At 52.1% G+C, this 10,111-nt stretch overlaps 1 non-coding gene across 1 annotated transcript; it reads left to right on the top strand.

The window, feature by feature from the left end:
• The first annotated feature begins 3,701 nt into the window (after positions 1-3,701).
• Positions 3,702-3,777, top strand: TRNAT-UGU (transfer RNA threonine (anticodon UGU)). The gene has a single exon. It is a non-coding gene; the product is annotated as a tRNA-Thr (tRNA).
• Positions 3,778-10,111: the final 6,334 nt, after the last annotated feature.

A 10,111-nucleotide genomic window follows, 5' to 3' on the forward strand; every position in this document is an offset into this window, starting at 1 on the left:
CACTATACAGCAGGGTGCATGGTGGGCAGTGGCTAATGAGTGAATCTAAGGGCCAGGGAGGGAGAAGCAAATGGGGTGCAGCAGATAGGGAGGGGTGACAGGGATGACATAAAATTCACAGCAAAAAATCAGAGCGCTTGGGAGTGCCCTCCTGAGATGGCTGAACCCTGATTTGGACCTATTGCCTCTGGTGTCATGCCTGTGGCTGTGTTACCTCACATGGCAAGAGGAACTTTGAAGATAAAGCTAAGGTTAATTACTGATCAGCTGGCCTTACAACAGAGATGTTATCGTGGATTACCAGAGGGCCCGGTGCAATCACAGGAGCCAGAAACAGAAGTCAGCTCTGGAGCATGAAAAGTGCAGACATACTGTTGCTGTCTTGAGGGTGAAGAGGGCCATCTGGAAAACCAGAGAAGGAAAAGAGTTCTGGAATCCGAATCTGCCCCCGAGGCTCCAGAGGAGAGCACAACAGAGCCCACTGGGCCCAGCCGGACGGCTGGCAACAGAAACGGGAGTATCATCTGAAGACTCTCAATTTGTGGTCATTTGTTATGGCAGCAAATAGAAAGCTAATGTGGCCATTTTCTCCATGGAGATTCTATCCTCCAACCCAGGTGTTCTCAAACCTAGCGTGTGCATGATTCCTCAGGGGATCCTGTTCACACCGCCTGTGCTGAGTCGCTGTGACTGGGGTAGCGCCTGAGAGTTTGCAATCCGAGCAAGTTCCCAGGTGCTGTCACTGCTGCTCTGAGGACCACAGTTTTTTAAAATTCATTTTAGAGAGGGGAGAGAGAGAGAGAGGAGAGGGAGAGAGAGAGAGAGAGAAGGGGGGAGGAGCTGGAAGCATCAACTCCCATATGTGCCTTGACCAGGCAAGCCCAGGGTTTAGAACCAGCGACCTCAGCATTTCCAGGTCAATGCTTTATCCACTGCGCCACCACATGTCAGGCTGAGGACCACATTTGAGCACAAGGCTCATGTGTACCATCATGGTCAGTGCAGTGCCTGGAATTCAGAGCCTGGGCAAAGGGTGGAGGAAATGGGAATAGGGAGAAGAGAGGCTTGGGATAGATACTATTTAGCTGTGAAATACCACTGGAAGGTTGAGCAGGAGCAGCGCCCTCTGTTGGTAGGCCCCTGGCCTGTAGCTAAACTAGGCTGCTGTGCATGGCAGGAGAGTATGGATGGGGCCTTGTCATGATTTTTGCTCTTTTCTGTGTTCCTGTGGGAAGTCAAGGGCCTGCATCCATGGAGGCAGCTTCCAGAAGATGGCAAAGTGCATTCCTGTTAACAAGGTCCTTACCACACCCCTTCTCCCCCAACTAAATAAAATATAAGCTGCTAGAGGCCACCAGCCTGAAGGTGAAGGGAATGCACTTCATCAGTGAAGAAAACTTTGTGCAAAGTTGCTTCAGTCTTTAGTGAGAAGGAGTGGACTCACTTGGGTTTTGTTTGTTTTTCATATTTACTGACACCCAGTGTGTGCCAGGCACAGTACTAGGAGCTTGGCTACACTGGGGATCCAAACAAGACCCCTGCAGCTCGGAGCAGACAGCCTCGCAGCCACAAGCACTGCACCCCCGAGACCACTTCTGGGCGGCTCTCTGAGTGGCCGTTTCCTCTCTGCTCTGACAAGAGGGTAGTGGCCTTGGAAGCTAAGTGTTGAGGCCAGAGTCGGTCTGGCACACTCATGCACATGCAGTGCTCACCTTCAGTCCCCAGGGGCTTTGGGCTGGCTCACAGCCAGCACCTGCAGGTCTGTGGGGCCTCTTTGTGAGGAGACAAGTAACTGATCATCAAAAATTCCTTTGAGGCCCTGGCCGGTTGGCTCAGTGGTAGAGCGTCGGCCTAGCGGGCGGAGGACCCGGGTTCGATTCCCGGCCAGGGCACACAGGAGAAGCGCCCATTTGCTTCTCCACCCCTCCGCCGTGCTTTCCTCTCTGTCTCTCTCGTCCCCTCCCGCAGCCAAGGCTCCATAGGAGCAAAGATGGCCCGGGCGCTGGGGATGGCTCTGTGGCCTCTGCCCCAGGCGCTAGAGTGGCTCTGGTCGCAACATGGCGACGCCCAGGATGGGCAGAGCATCGCCCCCTGGTGGGCAGAGCTTCGCCCCTGGTGGGCGTGCCGGGTGGATCCCGGTCGGGCGCATGCGGGAGTCTGTCTGACTGTCTCTCCCTGTTTCCAGCTTCAGAAAAATGAAAAGAAAAAAAAAAAAAATTCCTTTGAGGCCCTGGCCGGTTGGCTCAGTGGTAGAGCGTCGGCCTGGCGTGCGGGGGACCCGGGTTGGCCAGGGCACATAGGAGAAGCGCCCATTTGCTTCTCCACCCCCACCCCCTCCTTCCTCTCTGTCTCTCTCTTCCCCTCCCGCAGCCACAGCTCCATTGGAGCAAAGATGGCCCGGGTGCTGGGGATGGCCTCTGCCCCAGGCGCTAGAGTGGTTCTGGTCGCGGCAGAGCGACGCCCCGGAGGGGCAGAGCATCGCCCCTGGTGGGCGTGCCGGGTGGATCCCGGTCGGGCGCATGCGGGAGTCCTGTTTGACTGTCTCTCCCCGTTTCCAGCTTCAGAAAAATACAAAAAAAAAAAAAAAAATTCCTTTGAGCCTGACCAGGTGGCGCAGTGGCTAGAACGTTGGACTGTGATGTGGAGGACCCAGGTTCTAAACCCCGAGGTCGCCAGCTTGAGCGCGGGCTCATCTGGTTTGAGCAAGGCTCACCAGCTTGGACCCAAGGTTACTGGCTTGAGCGAGGGATCACTCGGTCCACTGTAGCCCCCCCCCCCCCCCCCCCCCCCGTCAAGGCACATATGAGAAATCAATCAACGAACAACTAAGGTGTCGTAACGAAGAGTTGATGCTTCTCATCTCTTTCCCTTCCTGTCTGTCTGTTCCTATTTGTCCCTCTCTCTGTCCTCTCTGTCTCTGTCATACACATACACACACACACACACACACACACACACAATTCCTGAGGCCAGAACCACCCAGAGGCATGGCAGTAACCATACCTATCGACACCACCTTCAGGAGGACACTTGCTCTTGCTTTACAAATACTCTAGTTCAGTGGTCGGCAAACTCGTTAGTCAACAGAGCCAGATATCAACAGTACAACCATTGAAATTTCTTTTGAGAGCCAAATTTTTTTAACTTAAACTATATAGGTAGGTACATTCCTTATCGAGGTTGCACCCACACGTGGTATTTTGTGGAAGAGCCACACTCAAGGGGCCACAGAGCCGCATGTGGCTCAGGAGCTGCAGTTTGCCGACCACTGCTCTAGGACAATAGGGATTGTAGAAGATCCCATCAGATCCTTAACAACTCCACAGGACGAGAAAGTTAGCCTGGACAGAGAGCATAAGTTAAAAATCCTTATTGGGGGGAAAAAAAAAATCCTTATTGGTTGGAAAACAATACTGTGATGTTTATAGGTGCATTACAAGAATAAGGGTTTAAAAATGGTGCAAGGGCTTCTTGAAAACTTCACATATGGTACTTTGACTATTGTCCAAAAGCAGTTACTTTATTTACTTATAAAAAGTTATTTTGCCTGACCTGTGGTGGTGCAGTGGATAAAGTGTCGACGAGGTCATTGGTTGCCCCAGGCTTGCCTGGTCAGGGCACATATGGAAGTTGATGCTTCCTGCTCCTACCCCTTCTCTCTCTCTCCTCTCAAAAATGAATGACTAAAAATGAAAAAAAAAGCCCTGGCCAGTTGGCTCAGTGGTAGAGCGTCTGCCTTGTGTGCAGGAGTCCCAGGTTCAATTCCCAGCCAGGGCACACAGGAGAAGCGCCCATCTGCTTCTCCACCCCTCCCCCTCTCCTTCCTCTCTGTCTCTCTCTTCTCCTCCTGCAGCCAAGGCTCCATTGGAGCAAAAGTTGGCCCGGGTGCTGAGGATGGCTCCATGGCCTCTGCCTCAGGTGCTAGAGTGGCTCTGGTCGCAACAGAGCGGCACCCCAGATGGGCAGAGCATCGCCCCCTGGTGGGCATGCCGGGTGGATCCCGGTCCGGCACATGCGGGAGTCTGTCTGACTGCCTCCCCGTTTCCAACTTCAGGAAAAAAAAAAAAGTTATTTTGCTGAGAGTCTACCCCGGAATCCAGCTGAGGGTGTTGTGTTTGCTAGTGAGGTATTGGAGTCGGGTGGTTGCATCACACAGGCCCCAAGCATCAGCTAGATTCAGGGAGCCCAGACCTCTGTGGGAACTTTACTAGAGGAACCCCAACTCGTTGAAGAAACTGCAGGTGCAAACTGCAGCCACTGGCTTGTTTTCTCTTGACATGGGGCCTTTTTTGTTTGTTTTTAGTGACGTGGGAGGGACAGACAGGAAGGAAGAGAGATGAGAAGCATCAAGTCTTTGTTGCGGTTCCTTAGTTGTTCATTGACTGCTTTCTCATATGTGCCTTGACTGGGGCCTCCAGCTGAGCGAGTGACCCCTTATTCAAGCCAGTGACCTTCCAACGACCTTTGGTTTCAAGCCAGTGACCATGGGGTCATGTCTAGGATCTCATGCTCAAGCCAGCAACCCCGCACTCAAGCTGACAACCTGAGGCCTCTGAGTCCCAGGCCGACACTCTATCCACTGTGCTACTGCCTAGTCAGGCTGTTTTTGAGTTTTCAGTTGTTAAATGGGTTAAGTGCTTAAAATAGAACCTGGCACTTAATTAGTGCTTTGTGTTTTGGTTACTTACTAATATTGTTGAAAAAGATAAGTTCTTTGGGAACAACTCCCCCCACCCACCCCCACTCCCACCCCGTGTGCCATGCTCCGTGCTCCGGCTGCAGATGCCCTCGATCGCCTAGGCACGCTGCTGCACTCTCACCGCCACCACCGGCTTTCAGCTCGGACGCTTGCTCAGGGTTTGTGGCAATTCCCCGAGAAGCATCTTGCTTAAACACTAATCACTAATTCAACTTACAAAATGAAAGAGTTTTGCCTCGAGAGAGGCGCGTGGCTGGCCTGTGAATACACGTTTGGGTGCAGAGGGCAGGAGGGGGCACTCTGTGCCTGGCCCAGGAGGCCTTTAGAAATGGGCTCGGAGTAAATGTCCCTGGGCTCTGTTCACCTTTTAAACCAGGGATCTCAAACATCTTTGTCTTAAGGATGAGGGGAGGCGTGAATCTTCCACAAGCCCCTCAGAACTCAAGCTTGGAGCAATGGCGTGATCCCTTGTGCTGGCATCAGGGTCTCTGGGATTTAAGGCACTCTCAACTTGGTTACAAAGACTGAGCAGGAAAGCTCGCTAGAACTCCAGAATTGAGATCCTTTCTCTGCAAGTGATTTGGTGGTTTCACTACCTGGGGATGGTCACTCCTCCACTGCGAGCTTCTGCTGGGGAGGAGCTGTTACAGATCAGTTCACGTGGAAAGTAGACTTCTCGGTGTGCATCTGCTCAGTCATCTGTTTTTGACTCAAAAAGCTCTTTCCGCCTGACCTGTGGTGGCGCAGTGGATAAAGCGTCGACCTGGAAATGCTGAGGTCGCCGGTTCGAAACCCCGGGCTTGCCTGGTCAAGGCACATATGGGAGTTGATGCTTCCAGCTCCTCCCCCCCTTCTCTTTCTCTGTCTCTCTCTCCTCTCTCTCTCCTCTCTAAAAATGAATAAATAAATAAATAATAAAAATAAAAAAGCTCTTTCCCTCCCATGCTCACTGGCTTCCCGGGGCAGGTGTTCTCTTGCTAACAGCTGCCCACACTTGAGATGGAAAAATCCAGCTTTCAATGGAGCAGCAGGCAGACAGAACTACCTGGTCCTAGGCTGGGGCCCAGGGGAGAAATAGCCTTTCTGTATTTGAAACACAGATCATAGTGGCTTGGGACTTATCAAGGACACGTAGCCCTCAAATTTTCATGGTGTCTTCCTATCTTATAGAAAATAAACTCTAAGCTCCCTGTGGGAGAGAAAGGGGAGGGTCCGCAGGGGCCCAGGCTGGTTGGACAAGCTCTGTCGTTGCTGGGCAGGTGCCCAGGGAGGGGGCCCTCCTCCCAAGGGTCAGGTGTTTTCTGCTTAGACCAGCTTATTTTCCACCACCACCCGCTCACCTCCAAAGCCAGGCAATGCCACCCCTGTGCCACTGTCTGCTCTTCTCCATCTTGTTCTCTTTTGACTCAGTCCAGCAGAAATGAGAACACAGGGTGGTAAAAGCCAGTTTTCAAACTTGTGTTTTTTGTTTGTTTGTTTGTTTGTTTTTCATTTTTCTGAAGCTGGAAACAGGGAGAGACAGTCAGACAGACTCCCGCATGCGCCCGACCAGGATCCACCCGGCACGCCCACCGGGGGCGACACTCTGCCTACCAGGGGGCGATGCTCTGCCCATCCTGGGCGTCGCCATGTTGCGACCAGAGCCACTCCAGCGCCTGGGGCAGAGGCCACAGAGCCATCCCCAGCGCCCGGGCCATCTTTGCTCCAATGGAGCCTTGGCTGCAGGAGGGGAAGAGAGAGACAGAGAGGAAAGCGCGGCGGAGGGGTGGAGAAGCAAATGGGCGCTTCTCCTGTGTGCCCTGGCCAGGAATCGAACCCGGGTCCTCCGCACGCTAGGCCGATCAAACTTGTTTTTTAGAGATACAGAGACACAGAAACAAAGAGAGATGAGAAGCATCAATTCTTCATTGTGGCTCCTTAGTTGTTCATTGACTGCTCTCTCATATGTGCCCTGACCAGGGGCTCCAGCTGAAACAGTGACCCCTTGCTCAAGCCAGTGACCTTGGGCTCAAGCCAGCGACCTTGAGGTTTTGAACCTGGGTCCTCAGCATCCCAGGTCAACACCCTGTCTACTGCCTGGTCAGACAACAGTTTTTCAGGTGATGGCTAGGTCAAGCATGCTGAAGGTGAGAGCACTATTTGGTTCGGTTGAACTAACCAAAAGGTCAACATACATTGAAAGGGTGTGTAGTTCACTCGTTCATTACATATCAGCTACCATACCAGACCCTGAATTTACAGAGATGAAAGAAAGTCCATGTACAACAAGGTTTCTGACTGTGGGTTATTTTCATAGACTTTCTAATTTCTAATAAGCAGAGACTTTCACTGGCTTTCCTCACACTGTCAGTGAAGCTGGAGAGCTCCTGCATGGGGTGGGCGCCAATGCCGGAGCCTGCGCGCTACGGTGATCTTTCCTCTTTCCAGCAAGCAGTGCAGCCCGAGAAGCCCGGCCAACACGGCGGCCGCCCAGTGTCCACACGCGCATGCGCATTCACACACACACTCTCTCTCTCTCTCACACACAGTGTCTCAGGAGGGGGGACCACAGGTAAAGGTGTGCACAGTACTCTCATTCCCTCCTTTCCCCACGGAGGTGATGTCTCCCTTTACCTAAAATTTTGTCTAGAAAGTATCAGGCTGTCAACTGCAGAGTGGGCTCTAATACTGATTATTGAGCAAGACACAATCCTACAGAACAATTGGGATTTTGCTGTAAGATTATGCACAGGAATGATTATATGGGATTTAGAATGAATATATATATCAATTAAAATTCCTTTAAAAAATTCCTTAAATGGCAGCTCATCCAAATTTATCAAATGAGTAGAAATCATTAATTTATAGTTGGCAAGACTGTAAGCGACTCAGGGAATCCTAGTATGTCAATTGGTATTTGTTGCTTCGGGAAAAAAAAACCCGAAAAAACTTAAACCACCACCACAAAAGAGATTGTGCTTCTGTGCTCTGTCCTCCACCAGCTGCAGCCTGCTGCCCTGGCCGCCCGCAGTGGGGGAGGCACAGCCTTGGCCTGCAGCACTCCACCCCATGCTACACGGGTGTCAAAGCTCTTTCACTGTGTGTTTCCTCTGCCCGTGGCGTTTCGTTTTTCCCCAGCTTTCCCTCCCATCTGCTTCTGTGTCAGGATGACTAAGAGTGGTTCCCAGCCTGCCCCAGCAGGCACCTATCTCCTGGGCCAACCCACACCCCCTGCAATTGCTCCAGCTTTTGCCCTCCGGGCTCTGAGAAACCTTCCAGAACTCAGCAAGGTGGGGCTGGGGTGGCGGGGATTAGGGAGGAACTCTCGTTTCCTCAGCAATCTGATTTCGGCCAGGCCTGTCTTTCACCTGCATAATCAAGGTATAGACAAGTTTCCTGGCCCAGGCCCAGCAGGGAGGTTGCAGCTGCCCTTGAGATAGTGATCCTTAGCCCAGTTGTAGAAACGTTTTTTGAGAAAATGTCTCTGGAAGCCCTGAGCCAGTGCTGTCCTTTGACTAGCGTGTCTCTAAAGACAGCCTCCCCCTCTAAGGGGCTATCTCCAGGGGTCTAGTGAGTGCTGAGGCCAGCGCCCGGCTGCGCAAGCTTTTTGCCTCTGCACTAGGCTGCCAGGGTCCAGTCGACACCATGGAGAAGCAGCAGGTCCCCTCATGCTCGCCCTAACTTGTCCGTCTGAGGAGGGTAGGAGAATGGGAGGGATACCAACTGCCCTGGGTGCCACGTGGTTCGATGGTCTGCGTCTTTTTACCTGCCTCTATCCAACCAAGAGGGTCCAACGTGCGCGTGTTAGCTTTTGAATTTTTTAAATTTATTAACTTATTTTTGAGAGGAAGAGAGAGAAAGGAAGAGGGAGAGAGAAGCATTGGTTTGCTGTTCCACTTATCTATGCATTCATTGGTTAAATCTTGTATGTGTCCTGACCAGGGATTGAACCTGCAACCTTGATGAATGAAGACAACACTCTAACCAACTGAGCTACTCAACCAGGACCTCATGTTTCTAAAAATAATTTCAAAAGTAGTTACTGCAGTAGAAATTTGTCATTTTTGTTTCCATCTTTTTTTTTTTTTTTTTTTTTTTTGTATTTTTCTGAAGCTGGAAACGGGGAGAGACAGTCAGACAGACTTCCGCATGCGCCCGACCGGGATCCACCCGGCACGCCCACCAGTGGGTGAGGCTCTGCCCACCAGGGGGTGATGCTCTGCCCCTCCGGGGCGTCGCTCTGTTGCGACCAGAGCCACTCTAGCGCCTGGGGCAGAGGCCAAGGAGCCATCCCCAGCGCCCAGGCCATCTTTGCTCCAATGGAGCCTTGGCTGTGGGAGGGGAAGAGAGAGACAGAGAGGAAGGAGAGGGGGAGGGGTGGAGAAGCAGATGGGCGCTTCTCCTGTGTGCCCTGGCCGGGAATTGAACCCGGGACTTCTGCACGCCAGGCCGACGCTCTACCACTGAGCCAACCGGCCAGGGCCTTTGTTTCCATCTTTGACTGTTAACTGAATTTTGATAAAACTTGAGGAAACTGTCCGCTTTATAGATGATTATCAGGTGGGCTGGAGCCCTTCAACCGGAATAATAGCTCTCTGGCAAAAAGGGCTTCATCTCTACTGACAATAAATACCTAGATGCTTTCAAAACCCATCCAGTAACGGCACCTTCCATTGCATTCAGGTTCAGGATCCTGTACAAGCCTGTGTTCGCTGGAGGTGGAAACACATATCTATGTATTTATTAGCAGAACGTGGAAGTAATTCCCGCGGCTGCGGTGCCTTTCAGGGCCACCATTTCCAGGCTTTAGCACACACACTTCTCAGGACTTCTGAATTCTGGACGTGCGGAGCATGAAAGGAAACCAGCGGCTGAGCTCAGTAGCTGTCAAAGTACTTCGGGCCCATTGAGCAAGGCAGGAGGAGTTGAGCAAGCAAGGAGGAAGTGGTTGGGTAACAGTCACTGTGCTCAGTGCCAGAAATGTCAGAAAGTGATTCGCATGCCAGTGAGAAAGTGGTTATGACAGGTTCTACTTTGCATTAAATGGGGTTGGTTTCACCCCCCTGATGCAGGCCTTTACGGGTGGGCGTGCATTTTATGCTCAGAGAGAATTATTCAAAAGCAAGTTTCAGCAGGAGGCTGGAAAGGCCTCTCAGGAGGAAGGTGGAGCCCCGGGCATTTTGGCAGCAGCCGACAAGAGGGGACAGAGGGAGCCCTCCTCACAGGCGGGACGTTGGGAGGCTGGAGGTGTCCCTGGGTGTCAGGAGTGGTGAGGGGACGAAGTGCCCCGGTGAAGACACAGAAATGGAAGAAATGTGGAACTACAGAGTAGTTCATCTGTCAGAAGGAATGGGGAAGAAAGTTTCTAAAAGCAGGAACCAAAAATTGGCTGTCAGCGGGGTATCTCTCTGGGAGGAGGCGCTCTTAGGTGAG

This window comes from Saccopteryx bilineata, chromosome 10 (assembly GCF_036850765.1).
Source record: "Saccopteryx bilineata isolate mSacBil1 chromosome 10, mSacBil1_pri_phased_curated, whole genome shotgun sequence".
Taxonomy (NCBI): Eukaryota; Metazoa; Chordata; class Mammalia; order Chiroptera; family Emballonuridae; genus Saccopteryx; species Saccopteryx bilineata.